The sequence below is a fragment of the Spinacia oleracea genome, chromosome 4 (assembly GCF_020520425.1).
Source record: "Spinacia oleracea cultivar Varoflay chromosome 4, BTI_SOV_V1, whole genome shotgun sequence".
Lineage (NCBI taxonomy): Eukaryota > Viridiplantae > Streptophyta > Magnoliopsida > Caryophyllales > Amaranthaceae > Spinacia > Spinacia oleracea.
The window spans coordinates 135,084,560-135,100,976 of record NC_079490.1 but is presented as its reverse complement, the minus strand read 5'-3'; the positions used below and the strand labels follow the sequence as shown (position 1 = coordinate 135,100,976).

At 32.8% G+C, this 16,417-nt stretch overlaps 1 long non-coding RNA gene across 3 annotated transcripts; it reads left to right on the top strand.

Moving 5' to 3' along the window:
- The first annotated feature begins 845 nt into the window (after positions 1-845).
- Positions 846-5,577, top strand: LOC110806086 (uncharacterized). 3 transcript variants are annotated; one of them, XR_008933142.1, is made up of 7 exons: positions 846-1,239; positions 1,478-1,517; positions 3,005-3,094; positions 4,467-4,546; positions 4,619-4,791; positions 4,899-5,104; positions 5,189-5,577. It is a non-coding gene; the product is annotated as an uncharacterized lncRNA (long non-coding RNA). The 3 variants fall into 3 exon arrangements; XR_002538205.2 differs by having other exon boundaries at positions 852-1,239; positions 4,937-5,104; XR_002538204.2 differs by having other exon boundaries at positions 861-1,239; positions 4,932-5,104.
- Positions 5,578-16,417: the final 10,840 nt, after the last annotated feature.

The window sequence follows — 16,417 nt, the reverse complement described above, 5'->3', positions numbered from 1 at the left end:
TAGTAGAGAGAGACTGGAAGATGAACAAACAGTCGTTGTAAAGCGTGAGTTTTTATTTAAATGAAAATTGGAAAGCGTGAAGGGCATAGGAGAACGACATAAGAGTAGTGCAGTTTGGGCGGGAAAATATTAAAGGAGGACACGACACGTGTACAGCTTGAGAGGAAAATGATGTCAGCGGTTATTACTTTAGTAATAGTTATAGATTTAAGTGGGGGGGGGTAAGGGGGAGTTAATTAACAAATTAAGTTAATGGAATTAACATTTCCCTTAACAAGTTAACGGAGTTAATTCCATCAATATTTAGTGGTATCTGATAGTTTGTCTCATTCAATGTGGACATGCGTTAGTAATTAATAATATCATTGGTTATATTGTTTAATGTTTGTTGTCATCTTTGTGCTTAGGCCCGCAAATTCTATTCGCTAATTAGAACATTTTACGGATCAATACATTTAACTTTAGTTAACAACATATTAGAATACTAATTGACTGTTGGTTCAGTGGTGATTGAGGCTGAACTTGGTAGGGAGGACCCGTGCTCGATCCCCCGCAACAACAATTGGGAGGGGAATGGAACCTATCCACTCAGAACTCGCCCCGAATCTGGATTAGCCCTAAGGGTGAACCGGGTGGTACAATATATAGTAATGATACTTTCTACTCTCTCCGACCCTAAAAAATTGTCTCATATACTATAAATAGATTTTCCTATTTGTTTTCCCCATACCTTATTTAGTTAATGGTCCTTAAATATTACTATAAATTTAATCTACAACCCTTTTAAAAGCAAGAACCTCTTCTTTGGAACAGTAGAATTCTCTTATGAACAGTGTATTTAGCACATTTACCAATTTACCCTCTTAGCTTTTCTTCTCCAATCCAACCTGCATTCACCAGCCTAGAAATCACTAACCCCTCTCTTCTTTCAGTATCCTCCTCTCTCCTTTCAAGAAACCTGGACTCCGGCCTCCATCGCGCCACCTCTTGTGGCCGACTTCTCCCGCCCCTCTCTTCTTTCATTCTCCTCCTCTCTCTTCTTTCAAGAACCATGAAATCCAGCCTTCATCGCGCCCTCTCTTGTGGCCGAGCAGAACAGAGGGAGAAAAAGAGGGAAGCAGCGGCGGTGGGAACTACGGTTGGAACTGGCGGTGGTGGCGTCGGCGAGGCAGAGGCGACAGGGGGAAAAAAATCTCTCTCCTCTCATTTGTTTTAGGTTTTATTTTCCGTCGTTTTTAGGTAAGCTCTTGAGCTCCGAGTTGTTAATCCTTCATTTTTTCGTCTTTTATTCCAATTTTGGTTTATTCTGTTGGTGTTTTCTTCGCTAATTTTTTTTTGGTATATGTTGTTTTGAACATTTTGGTCTAATTTATCGGTGACCTTTTGGCGTGAGTTTGATTGGTACTTTTGTTTGCAATCGGTTTGATTTACTTATTGTCATTTTTATGTTGGTGAATTGATGATGTTGATCTTTCAGCTGTCGAGCATCTCCATAATGGTCTTCTCTCGAATTATGGGTAAATTTATTTGCCATTTTGCTTGTTTATTGCTTAATTTTAGTCTTTTTAACCTAATTCTTGAAATATAAGCAACTGACGTTGTAAAGTGCTAATCAATAATCACTTTTAGAAGATCTGCTCTTGTTGAGCTCGATACCAAGTCCAGTCTTTAGAATTTTAGGGATTTCTTTATGCCAATTTGGGTTATCAAATTAGACCAGATCGTTGTATATTACAAAAACAGTAAGGTACTAATTTGGTCCAGTTATTTTTGGGTGGTAGTAAAATTTTCTGATCTTGTCTGGAAGAAAGATGAACAAACATTTCTTGTGTTTTCCGCTGCCTCGGTCTATATTAGCAGATTATCGTCTACGTCGTCTTCACTAGAACAACAAAAAAATGAGCAAAAAGTAACTACAGAGATTGTTCGGAGTATTGGGGTTCAAGAGGGTAGTTTGTGTTTTGATGAAAGAGGGCTGAAACTCTCAGTATCGAGTATCATAGTATTAAACGAGTTATTGTGCGGAAATCCCACATCATTTGTAGACAATGTAGAGTCACGAGGGATGGGTTGGTCATGTTTAAGGATTTTAAAGCTTTCCTGAAAAAAAATGTCTACATTTTGGAGATATTTTCTTAAAGATTTGGGAATCACTAGAGACCCGTGGTTATTTTCACTTTTTGTTCAGATTTTGGTTACTATAATCTGCGACTGCTTTCTTCGGCTCTTCCTGCCAAATTTTCCTGTTTAAAACGAGGTATCACTGCCTATTCTTAGACATAAAAGTAAGTTGGACTTCTATGAGTTGCTTTTGTTACCATTTTTATTTTTTCTCGTCCTGTTTCCGATTTTCACGTTGTTACGTTTACAATCTACATTAAAACCCAATGTTGGACGTTACATATGCACAATGTTAGACTGGTTATTCCTTTCCCTCCGTTCCCCGTCTCTCCCCTCATACCTCGCCGGTTGAGGCAGCCTTGTTTCATTAATGTCAACTCCATATTTGGAGGTGTGTTAGGAGTATGGTATAGGAGCTTGACGGTAGAAGGTGATTGTCTTCGAGATTGTAGGTTGATGATTGATTTATTTTTATGACCAGTTAGTGAAATTTCAATTGTCTGGTTTCAAGAGAAGATTCGAACAGAGGATATCAAAGTAATTTGTTTACCTGGCTAACTGAGATTTTTCTTTTCTAGCAACGTTAATAAAAATCCTTCTTATGGTTTCTGAACAAAGAACCGAAGATGCTCCATCTTTTTTTTTAAAAAAGCAAATGATTTAAAGCTTACTTTATCACAATAGGCTAATACGCAGTGATCAAGATATCCTTGTCAACTTCCACAAGACGCAAATTGGCCAAATATACCTATATAGGCCATACAATGAGTCAAGTAAAAAAATGTATATTCTGTAGATGTGTGCTTACATTAGATGAATTTGGTTTACTTCTTCTGTGTTTAATTTGATGTTTTACTATATTTTATTCTTCAAATTATGGCAGCCAAGTTTGAGAAAACCTTCATTCAATCATTTGCAAGTATAGTTCGATATGCTGCAGCCTGCTAATGCTGAGGAAGTGGGTTTCATCAAGGTATTATCCCCTCAATTTCTGTTCAATTTAAATTTTTTATTGTTTATTGGCTTGATTTGTCCTATTAAATTCAGTTTACTGACCTTGTATTAACATCTCGGATACTGTTTCACTTGTGCTTAACTCAACTTGATTAGTTAACAATGTTTAAATCAGTGAGGAAATGATGTAAATTTCTCTTCAATTTTGATAGCAGATTACCTGTTATATATATATATATGATTAGTGATCAATGTTTAAATTAGTGAGAAATTGATCGGATTTGGAATCAGAATTTCGTGATTAGTAGAAAGCTAGCTGAATGAACACCCTAGGTTGATTGACTTATGCAAGAAGGTTGTGTAAGCTAGCTGAATGAGTTTTGTTTCATTTCCATGTAACAATGGGTTCTTGATCTTGTTATTACTCTTCTTCAACCTCTATCTAATGACGGATACTAGAACCAGTCTAACTCTCACTCCAGAAGAGCGCACAAGCTTAATCGCGATGCTCACCGAATTCGTGGATGTGTTTGCTTGGTCATACAAGGACATGCCAGAAATCGATAGGGACATAGCGGAACATTCCGTTAAACCCAGAAATGAAGCCTGTAAAATAAAAGCTAAGACAGATTAAACCATTCGAGTTTTAATTCATAATTGTTTTGTTTTTACAGTTAGTCTTTCTTGGTGGTTGATGCTTTTGCTTGATCTTCCATGGGTTTAGAACTTCAGATTATACATGATTGTGGGAAGTAAACTATCCATTTAGTTCCTTATTGGTAAAGAAGCTATTTCCAATGAGCTGAAAAGGTGTTTCAATCTTTCTGGATTTAAATAAGATGAAGTCTACCTGTACTCCCTATATGTTTTTCACATATTATTTAGGATTAGGTCTTTCTTGGTGGCTGATGCTTTTGCTTGATCTTCCATGGGTTTAGAACTTCAGATTATACATGATTGTGGGCAGTAAACTATCCTTTTAGTTCCTTATTGGTCAAAGAAGCTAATTCCAATGAACTGAAAAGGCGTTTCAATCTTTCTGGATTTAAATAAGATGAAGTCTACCTGTATTCCCTATATATTTTTGACATGTTATTTAGGATTAGGTCTTTTCATACACCACATATTTTTCCTAAAGCTGAATTTAGCAACTGATTCAGTGGAAATATGGTGGAATTCAGCTGTATTACCCATGGTGTAGCTTCTAGATGTAGGCCTTTAACTCATTACTTCACTTGATAGCATTGCTCTTATTCTATAATGTTGCCTTCTACAGCATCCGAGAGGATCCTATAACATCTTTTATTCTGCATTATCCTTACTCTTACCTTCAGTAATTGTCAGTCATGGATAGTGAAAAAATACTTATATTTTACTTCTGATTATGACAGATTCTCGAAGTGGTGATTCAACCCATTCTTTAGGATCTGCTGAGTTATTAAGAGCTCGGTATTTCACAGCAGATAAAATGGTAAATCCATGAGCCTGAATGAATTTTCTTTTAGCACCAATCTATGGATACAAATATTTGAAATTATTTCAGGATTGCTGGGTTCGTAACTTGAAGCAGTCCTACTCAGATATTGTGTGGTTAGGTGCTGCATGGACTTGTGGAAGCAGCTAAAACACTGCTCATTATGGTTTCTGTTGAGTCAATGAATAGCTGCAGGTTCAGTATACAGAAACCTAAATGAGTGAATGGTTGCAGACTTGCAGGTTCTGTTCCGTTGCTGCTTCTTTCATGCTTGTTGCTTGCTGCTGCTTCATTCATGCTTGTTGAATTCTTTAAGTTCAGTCTGATTTGCTGGTCTGGTTTCTTTCAGTTCAGTCTGATTTGCTGGTCTGGTTTCTTTCAGTTCAGTCTGATTTGCTGCATTACTCCATATTCTTGAATTGGGAACTTGGGAAGTAAATGCTATAGTGTTTGAGTGCCTCGGCTAATAAACTAGATAAGCTCAAGACACAAGCATCAGACTATGCAGCTTTCATCATGAACGAGATTCATCCTCAACGCCTAGGATATTAAGACGTATGCATTTTACTGAAACTTTTCATTCCGGCCTTTCGTTTACTGAAACTATTATCTTCTGCTAATTACCATGATATTATTCAGTTTAGGGAACTTGAAACATTATTTTCTCGGGGAATGAAGACTAAAGTCAACAACGAAGCCCATGTGGAGATGATTCCTGATAAATCAGTTTGGAAAGTGGTATCTAGGACAGCAGAATATTTTTAGGTGTCTAACATCATGCCTTATGCTAGTGATTATTTATAATCTATTGATTGTTCATGGATACGTCTTTCTCCTCTCTTACAAGCAGAGGCGTATTAACAAGTGTTACATGAAATCAATTTGTATATGGCTCGAGCTGATATCAATATCATTCGAGTTGTAATAATGAATGCAGACATGGATGTATTTCGCCTTTTAGTACTGTTTTTTCTACTGAAACTATCTAGGGACAGTGGTTATTATGATAGTATCATGGATTCATGTTATTCATGGTGTATTACTCGCAAATGGTAGAGCTGCATGAATGTCTCAATGCTACTATATGGCATTTTCAGGCTTTCAATTGGACCTCTCTTTATAAAAGGCTTTACTACTATATACTTCCAATCGCTAACTGCTGTACCCGTACCCCCCAAAAACGACACGCTCATATTGTTTGTTCATTCTTGTCGACTGTTTGTTCTTTTTTATTGTACTGTTTGTTCATTCTTATTGTACTGTTTGTTCTTTCTTGTTGTACTGTTTGTTCTTTCATGTTGTTTTTTAAATTTATCATCAAATTTTCATAATTGTCGTATTTTTTGTTCTTTCTTCTGGAATTTTATGTTCTTTTTTATATTGTTTGTTCTTTCTTGTTTATTTGTTTGTTTATAATAATCATATGGTTAATGTTCATAATTAAACTCTTCATTAATCTTTTATTCTTTCTTTTTGTATTGTTTGTTCTTTGAATTTTATGTTCTTTTTTATATTGTTTGTTCTTTCTTGTTTATTTGTTTGTTTATAATAATCATATGGTACGTTAATGCACATAATTAAATTCTTCATTAATCTTTTACTCTTTCTTCTTGTATTGTTTGTTCTTTCTTGTTGTACTGTTGGTTCTTTCTTGTTGTTTTTTAAATTCATTCATCAAACTTATTGTTGTATTGTTTGTTCTTTCATGTTGGCTTTAAAATTCATCATAAAATTGTTCATAATTGTTGTATTGTTTGTTCTTTTTTCTGGAATTTTATGTTCTTTTTTATATTGTTTGTTCTTTTTTGTTGAATTATTTATTTTTTCTTGTTTATTTGTTTGTTCACAATAAATATATGGTTAATGTTCATAATGAAATTTTTCACTTCATTGGTCTTTTATGTTTTTACAAGCGCCTATATTGTTTATTTCCAAATAAATAAATAAATGTTCATTTTCAAAATAGTAAATGTTCATTCCAAATAAATAAATAAATGTTCAATTCCGAAATAGTAAATGTTCATTTCCGAAATAGTAAATGTTCATTTTTGTAGTTTATTTCCAAATAAATAAATAAATGTTCATTTCCAAAATAGTAAATGTTCATTCCAAATAAATAAATAAATGTTCATTTCCGAAATAGTAAATGTTCATTTTTGTACCAGTATTTTTTCTTTCTTGTTGTATTGTTTGTTCTTTCATGTTGACTTTAAAATTCATCATAAAATTGTTCATAATTTTAGTATTGGCTGTCCTTTTTTCTGGAATTTTATGTTCTTTTTTATATTGTTTGTTCTTTTTTGTTGAATTATTTGTCCTTTCTTGTTTATTTGTTTGTTCATAATAAATATATGGTTAATGTTCATAATGAAATTGTTCACTTCATTGGTCTTTTATGTTTTTACAAGCGTCTATATTGTTTATTTCCCAATAAATAAATAAATAAATGTTCATTTCCAAAATAGTAAATGTTCATTCCAAATAAATAAATAAATGTTTATTTCCGAAATAGTAAATGTTCATTTTTGTAGTTTATTTCCAAATAAATAAATAAATGTTCATTTCCAAAATAGTAAATGTTCATTCCAAATAAATAAATAAATGTTCATTTCCGAAATAGTAAATGTTCATTTTTGTACCAGTATTTTTTCTTTCTTGTTGTATTGTTTGTTCTTTCATGTTGACTTTAAAATTCATCATAAAATTGTTCATAATTTTAGTATTGGCTGTTCTTTTTTCTGGAATTTTATGTTCTTTTTTATATTGTTTGTTCTTTTTTGTTGAATTATTTGTCCTTTCTTGTTTATTTGTTTGTTTATAATAAATATATGGTTAATGTTCATAATGAAATTGTTCACTTCATTGGTCTTTTATGTTTTTACAAGCGTCTATATTGTTTATTTCCCAATAAATAAATAAATAAATGTTCATTTACAAAATAGTAAATGTTCATTCCAAATAAATAAATAAATGTTCATTTCCGAAATAGTAAATGTTCATTTTTGTAGTTTATTTCCAAATAAATAAATAAATGTTCATTTCCTAAATAGTAAATGTTCATTCCAAATAAATAAATAAATGTTCATTTTCGAAATATTAAATGTTCATTTTTGTACCAGTATATTAATGTTCATTTTAAACAACACAAAACGACATCGTTTTGGATGGGGGTACAGCCAGCTTTGGCTGTACCCGGGTATAGCCAAAAATTTGCGATATACTTCCTCCGTCTTTTAATACTCGCAACGTTTGTAAGTTTCACGCATGCCAATGCACAACTTTGATCATTTATATCTTAAATTCTCTTTATGCAAAAATTATAAAAAGTTGATATTTTGAAAATACTCATTGAGACGAATCTAACAAGATCCCACATTACTATGTTTTATCTTATATAAAAAACACTACGAATAGTAAAAGTAGATTATATGAATAGTGGCAAAAGTCCAAACGTTGCGAGTATTAAAAGACGGAGGAAGTATATTATTACTAATTAGATCCCTCAGTGTTATATTGTTGCTGCTTCGTTCATGCTTTACTATTATTATATTATTTAATAATTCGATCTCAAAATGTTAAAAATTTAAAATGTTTTTAAGTTCATGTACATTTAAGTTCATTATACAAGTAAAACTAATAGTAATAATAATTATTCAACCCTGTTGGGTTGTTGGTTCAATCCGAACCCGTAAAAAGGCATATAATATTAAAAAAATGCGTAATAAAAAAAGGCGTAATAAAAGCTCTCAACCCGTTGGGTCAACCCGAACCCGAACACTCTGGGTCTTGAACAAGCTTTTGTCAACCCGAAACTGACTGACCCGATAGAATCCGAACCCGAAGTTGACTGATACTAACCCGACCCGGCCCGTTTGACAGGTCTAATCATAGTGGTATTTCTGGGAATGATATAGAGTGAACTAAAATTCTACAACTTTGTTTACAAAATCTATACAGTATGTACTTCGTATTTAAACTGGACCAAGAAGTACGTTTCAGTTCGTAAAATGCAAAGTAGGCCTCAGTGTTATGGGTGGAAATGAAAAGTTAAAACCCTCAACTTGATGGGATTATGTTTAGCTTAAACTACACAAGATTAAATGTACTTGGAAGTTGTTACGATTTTTGGGGAAAATATTTGTTTTGGATGAGCTTCTTTTTTCCCAATTGCAGGATAGATATTTTCCTGCAAAAAAAATAATAATTACAAATTACAGGAAATCTTTAAGGAGCTAGGTTTTGAGGCAAATTTGGGAATGGAAGGCAAATTTGTAGAGACAGAGAGGTTGAAGAAAAGGATAGAAAGAAGGGTGAAGATGGTAAGGTTGGTTCGCAATTGGTATGTAATTCGTACGAAAGAGTATTAACTAAACCTTTGTTTTGGGTAAGAGTATTAGGAAAATGTTGGGCATTTACTATAATTCTTACGCAATGTGAGACCATGGTTCCTATTATTTCAGAAGAAGATTTGCTAAAGATATCATTTAGCTATGTATTTTCTTCAGTATAAATTATCCTGTGCATACTACATTTGACCTTGAGGGACTCTTGCATGTTGGATATCGTAGTCAATATCAACCAAAGCATCTGGTGCACCAACAACTAACCTTTACAGATTCTACTATTTTACATGAAATATCATGAAGAAGCTGAAGATATCCACCTAAGCGCATGATTAAGTGGTGTACTTGTCCGTGATGCGATAGGATTAAGTGGGTTAATGCTTTCTTATTCTGTACTTGCTACCATGATCAGGCTTCTGAGATGGAGATGTTACATAAGTTTAAAGCTGGGACATACCATGCCCTTATCGCCAAAGATCTTGCAGCATAATTTAGCACTCCTTTAATTAATAAACGTTGAATACGCTTCATTTTTGTATTTCACTTTATAATCTTCAACTATAACAGATGTAGTTTCATTAGCTTATGTGCGGTATGAGCTCGAGTACGTGCTAAATTATGGATTCTGTGGGAATAAGAACAGGCCAGTTTTGATTGGGAACTACAAATCACAGCAACAAAATACATCTGTTGTCCTTATTTTTTATCGTGTTTGATTTAGGAGGCAAACATTTATAGTTTTGTTCGGTGGGCATCCGCGCGCGATAGCGCGCGGTCAGATCCTAGTATAACTAAAAGACAAATATACCTAGCCATTTGCTTAATTCTTAATAAAGTGAATTTTTCTTGTGGGGCAATATTTTAAAGACGGGGGGAGTAGTTGGTTAAATTGCCCCTCCCTATTTGGCAAAGGTTGACTCATTCTTGGATACATTGCTTACATTTAACATTAATATGTTACTTACGAGGTTGGCTAGGCCGCTGGTCACCAGCGATCCATTTTGTCCATACCCTGGGTAAAATTGTAATTTCACTTCATGCGTTGAAAAGTCAAACAAAGTACTCAATATCGGCAATAATTACAGTAATTAATACAATAATGACAGTATTTCAATACAATAATAACAATATTTATGCAAACGATGACAATACTTATATAACACTTCGTATGCCCTATTTTTACCATATTTTTACCCATTCATTTAATATGTAACACTTTTACCCATTCATTTAAGTGATTTGTTTATTTTTCTATTTCATTTCATTCCTTTTTTTTAAGATTGTGACAGTATTTAAATACAACAATGACAGTATATATACAACAATGACAATACTTATATTACCGTTGACAGTATATAACAAGTTAGCAACACTTTACACATTTATTTAAAGGTGGCCCATCTTTTCCTAATATTTTTTTTGGGGTGGGTATAGACAAAATAGGTCGCTGGTGATCTAGCCTCCCTGGTTACCTACACTCACCAGCTTCGTAAGAAGACATGTAGCGTGTAGTTGACTGACCCTTTATTAATTCTTATCCAAATTTGAATTAAAAGTGCCTATAAATAGATAGATATGGAATCACAATGTAGACGCAACATTTCAACTGGCTTTCCACGATAAAGGAAGACTGAAGAGCGAGAACACTCGACCATTTTAAAGCAGGTATATAAATGTTTTCTTCGATAATAGTTTGGTTTGAAACATAAGCATTAAGTTTTCCTATGACACACGATGGTTATAGGTAAAATATGAAAGTATGTGAGTATTTGCATACGTTGAACTTCTCGGTGGGTGTTTTTAAAAAAAATCGTGGACCATATATTAGGTTATTTTTCAAATTATTTTTGTTTGAAGTATTAATTTATTACTACTCCCTCCGTCTCTTTTTGTTCTTTACGTTTTCCTTTTTGGGTGTCCCAAAATGTTCTTTACATTTCCTTTTATATTATCGCATAAATTATTTAATATTCAATCAAAATTTGTGTCCAATTATTATCTTAACCAAGTAAATTCATTGGGTCACTTAATCTCTCACACTTTTCCATAGGGACATTAACTTTTTTCTCATTTTCCCAATATCATAATTTTGATAAGAGTGAAAACATTATAAATAAACGTAATTTTTCTCGTTTACATGAAAAACTTAGAAGAATCTCAACGAACATTAATTAATCGTTAAAACGCGTGCAAAATACCAAACGTAAAAAACAAAAAGAGGCAGAAGGAGTAACAATTTATTTTATATGGGTATGTAACATGTTTAAAATCTTATCTAATGTTTTGTATGTTATTTTTTCAGAGTAATCAGATAATATTACATGTCACCTCATTACACCATTACAAAAACCACTTATTCTACTTCTAAACACGTGTAAGGGGCAAATATCAAAGCCAATACATTCAAATATTTATACTTATCGTTACTACATCTCTTACGCTACGCCTATAAATACAAAGATTGAAAATACAACACTACCAGAAACAAAAAATCGCAATAACATCAAATTATTACAACCTTTCCTCAATAGTCTTTCCGACACAATTAATGGAAAAATCACACCGAGTAATAGAGGTAAATATTAAACTAATATTGCACGATGTTTTGATGCAACTAGGATTACCTCGAGCAGAATTTGGTTCACACAATCACCGACGATGAGATGAAGGCATATATAGATCTACACGGAATTTCAAATACCATTGGACCAGTACGATTTATAGGAACATCTGCAACACGACTTGGTCCTTCACAACAAAATGCTCCAAGACAAGCAATTATGTTTCTTCAACACACATACAACATAGACGTCGGAGATTATAACTACTACCCACTGAAATTAGAAAAACGTAACCACCAACAAGGCAACAACTATAACAAATGTCGAATAATTTTACAAAACTTAAGCTCCAGAACATCTATATATATATATATATATATATATATATATATATATATATATATATATATATATATATATATATATATATATATATATATATATATCTATCTGTGTGTGTGTTATCTTTTTAAATACAATATGTAAATGTTTGTAGTTAAAATAAAACAACCACAATATTGTACATATTTTCTGTATCTACAGTTCTAATAAAATAATGTTATTTATAAATATATATTAGTCCAACTTAGCAATTTATCTGTTATGGAAAAAAGTAGTTTATTTTAGTAGCAGGTAAATGAACAAACAACCATTGATGATGTAACGCCATCTTTAGTTTCTAAAGCTTCAAGATAGATGTCTTCCGAAATCACTTTTTCTTTCTCTGCTCGCCCCCTAAAGAAAAATATCGAAAGTGTTGGTTGACTATTATCGTTGCCAATTCGTGAGTAAAATAAATATTAGCCATTAGTTGTCATAAAATTAAATGACGCTTAAAGGACAAGTAAATAAACATCTTGATACACATTTTAACCAAAGTCATTTTTAATTTTACTTATTGATCGCATAACTCCCTTGAGGTCATGTTATGTTTTGCTTTGTTTTGAGATACATACAAACTGTTATAACAAATCTATCAAACATTTCAACCATTGATTAACCAAGTTGGCTGCCGCGTGCGTAGCACGCGGAGGCCCAACTAGTTTCCCTAAAAAATATGTTAGCTCATTTGAATCCATTACCATTGATTTACAGGTGTTTTTTTTAAATACATTACTCCCTATGTTCTCCAATATTAGGTCCTTTTGGAATCTTGATATTATTCACAATTGAAGAGAATCTTCTAATTAATTTCCAATACGTATTTCAAAACATATTCATATGAGGTCTTATTTTGTTCGTTTTAATGTGTAGTTTAACAATATCAAATTTTTATATTTTTTAACATACGTATTTGGAGATATTTACGTTTAAATATTGAGTTGAATCGAGTTGAAAAGTCAAAACATGACTAATATTTAAGAACAGATGAAGTACTTGCTTTTTTTTCGAATACATCACTTCTACATTCTATAACTTTCTACTATATTTAATTAATTCTCTCTATTTCAATAATCACACTCGATATTTTGCTTTTTTTTTATTTCATGGTCCTAATTTAATAATTAAAATAAATCACTATCTCTTAAATATTGTTATCACTATGATGGTCCTTATTATTTTGGAGTCAGATTGCCAAGTTGTCGCCTTTCGACTTTCGAAGGTTGCATTCTATTTTCCCTACTTAGATTCTGTCCTATTACCTCTGTTTCAAAAAGATCTTTACACTTATTATTTACACGGACTCCGGTGTAATATTTGACCAAAAAATATATTCAATTCTGTACGACAAAAAATTATAAAATTTTGATATTTATAAAATACATTTTGAGACGAATCTAACAAGATATCTCATGATACTTTTTTATAGATAAAATAGTGAGAATTTATGGTCAAAGTTTTGATTATTAGACACATTTTCAAAGCTTAAAGAACTTAATAAAACTTAGGTAGTAGAAGATATTGTGTCGGATGAGTAGTTTTTTCGATTCTGTTACTTGGTCTCGTGTTAAAAGGAATAAAAATTGTGTTGCTCATCACTTTACTAAGCTAGTTTCTTTTGGTGTAGAACAAATATGGGAGAATCATTGCACTGCAGGGATCTCCCGTATGTACTCATGGACTCATTGTTACTTGATTAATGAACTAGCTTAATTTTCCCCTTAAATAAAAAAAAAAGGGTCATTATTATTGTTTTTGAGTAAATAAATTATTTTCATTTATACTAAGTAAGGAACAACTAATCAAATTTGGTAAATGTATCTTTTGATGTTAAATAAATGTTTTATATTCAGTCAAATTGTGTTATTTTTCTATAACTTTTTTGTTCCGTTTTTATTTCTTTTATTTTTTTTGTAAAATTAGACAGAGAAAAGAATGGTGGGATATTTTGTGAAAAAGGGAGACAGAGAAAAAGAGGGAATGAAAAAATGGCGGGATATTTTTGAAAAGGTGGACAGATAAAAATTAAAAAGTGGGAATGAAAAAATGTGGGGATATTTTTTTGAAAAAGGGAGAACATCCTATGATCATATCACCAATTAAGTTACTCCATACTTTTTCTCGTGGTAGCTAGGATACTCGACAGTCGACACATACGCCGGTAGAAACTGAATCCTTACAAAACAGGTATTTATTGTTCCTATTTGTTTGTCCTATATTATATTGAATTTTTTTCATAGTATTTTAAATATTACGGAGTATCTCATTTTCTTATATAGTACTCTCTCGTCTTAAAAGATTTCCCTATTGCAATTTTTCGGTCAAAATTTTAAAACTTTCACCATGAATTTTCATTAGCATAGAACAAATAATATAGTCATGTGATGTCTTGTTAGATACGTTTCAACATATTATTTTCAGAACATTAATTTTCTATAACTTTTATGCGTGTAGAATTAGAGAGACTTGTGTTTTAAGTCTGTATTGGAAACAATGAAAATGGATACTTCCGTTGTCCCTTAATACTTGCACCATTTTGACTTTTTGCACTATTCACATAATTCACTTTGACCCTATTTTATTTTTAGTATATGAAAACAAATGTTAGTATATAATATATTGTTGGCTTCATCTTAATACATATTTCAAATTTTATTATTTTTACAAGTTTTATAATATATAGTTAAAAATATTGGTGGTCAAAGTTGTGCATTGGCAAGCGTGTCCAGTCAAAACGGTGCGAGTATTAAGGGACGGAGAGAGTAACTTTTTAGGGACTGAGGTAGTAATAGGTTCTCACCATTTACCCATTTGCATAGAAACATATGTTTTCATACACTAGAAATAATATATGATTATAATAAATTATGTGAAGAATGCAAATCAAAATGATGCAAGATTAGGGATAGAGGAAACAAAAGTTAAAAAGACAATGTTACTCCATCTCTTTATCGATAGGATAGGGCGAATGGATTAGAGGGAAGTAGATCGAAGCAATTTGGGTGAGAAAACACCAAATTGGAGTCTTTAACCCATTCAACAAATTACATCTTGCCACGTTTAGATCTGTCAAACACTGACTCGACCTGAGTCAAATGTATCCGTAATCGAAACCCGAAATGTTGTTAAAACAAGAAACTCGTAACCCGACATATATGTACCGGACTCGATAAAACCGATGACCGGTTTTGACCTGGTACTGTTTGACACAAACCCGAACCCGACACCTGACCTGAAGATCAACGACAACCGAATTAACCCGACCCGACACTGATCCGGACTCGATTCAACACTCGACCCGATGCCAACCCAAAACGATTGTAACTACTCGATGAAACTTGTTATTGACCCGACCTGTGACAATCCGACCTTTCATTGGCCCGATTAGATAGCAACTTCAACCACAATTCTTTATTATTAATTTTATTACTTGATCCAGAAAAATGGAAACTTGTAGAACATATTAACGATATTATTTAAATAAACAAAAACTAACTGCTAGAAACCGTGTCCGAAAGTGAACTCGACCTGACACTGAACCGATTCCGATTCAAAAGATAGTTATTGGACTCGATCTTAATCCTTGTCCGAGATTGAACTCGACCTACTCCCTCCGTATTTATTTAAGAGATACACTTGGCTGGGCACGGGTATTAAGAAGAAAAATTGAATGAAATAAAATAATAAAGCAAGTGGAGTTGGATAGATATTTTAATAATTAAACAAATGGAGACCATGTCATTTTGGTGGGTGGGATGTGAGGTGGGTTTATGAAATTATTTGTTTAATAGGATGGTGGGTCATAGAGTAAATTAGATGTATTATTTAATTAGATGGTGGGGTTGATAAGTTACTAAAAATGGCAAGTGTATCTCTTAAATAAATACAGCCGGAAAAGGCAAGTGTATCCCTTAAATAAATACGGAGAGAGTAATTTCAACCGATTTAAAAATTATCCGATCCGAACATGACCCAAAGCCGATATTAGCTGTTTCAAACCCGACTATATAAGACACGAACCAAAAATTGAATTCGTCTGGCTCGATCCGATCTGACTTGTACCCAAAATGGGGTAAAAATCAGACATGACCAGATTGGAAACCAACACGACCAAATTCGAATGACAAAATAATCCGTCACGATCCCGACAATGACCCGAGACCCAAATAAGTTATTTTAACAGCTCTAGCCACATCTATCAAAGTCAAGTCACTCCAAGCTTTCGAAGTCCGAATCCGAAATATCCCACCGACTCAATATAATGGTATCTTTTAATCTTAAGTCTGCAAAACAACAGAGCTCGAATGGGTTGGGAGTTGGGAGAAGAAAGTTCCCAACTCCCCAGGATAATGCTTGAAGTTGAAGGGAAAGAGGGAAAAAATGGCGGGATATTTTCTTTTAAAAGGGAGAGCATCGTATAACCAATTAAAAGCTACGCCGTAGTATTTGTCGTGGTAACTCGACAGTCGACACATAAGCTTGTAAAAACTGAATTCCCAACAAACAGAGAAAGAGAAGTAAAAGCAAATTTGAGTATTTTAACCCATTTAACAAATTATATCCTGACACGTTTCACAAGTCGC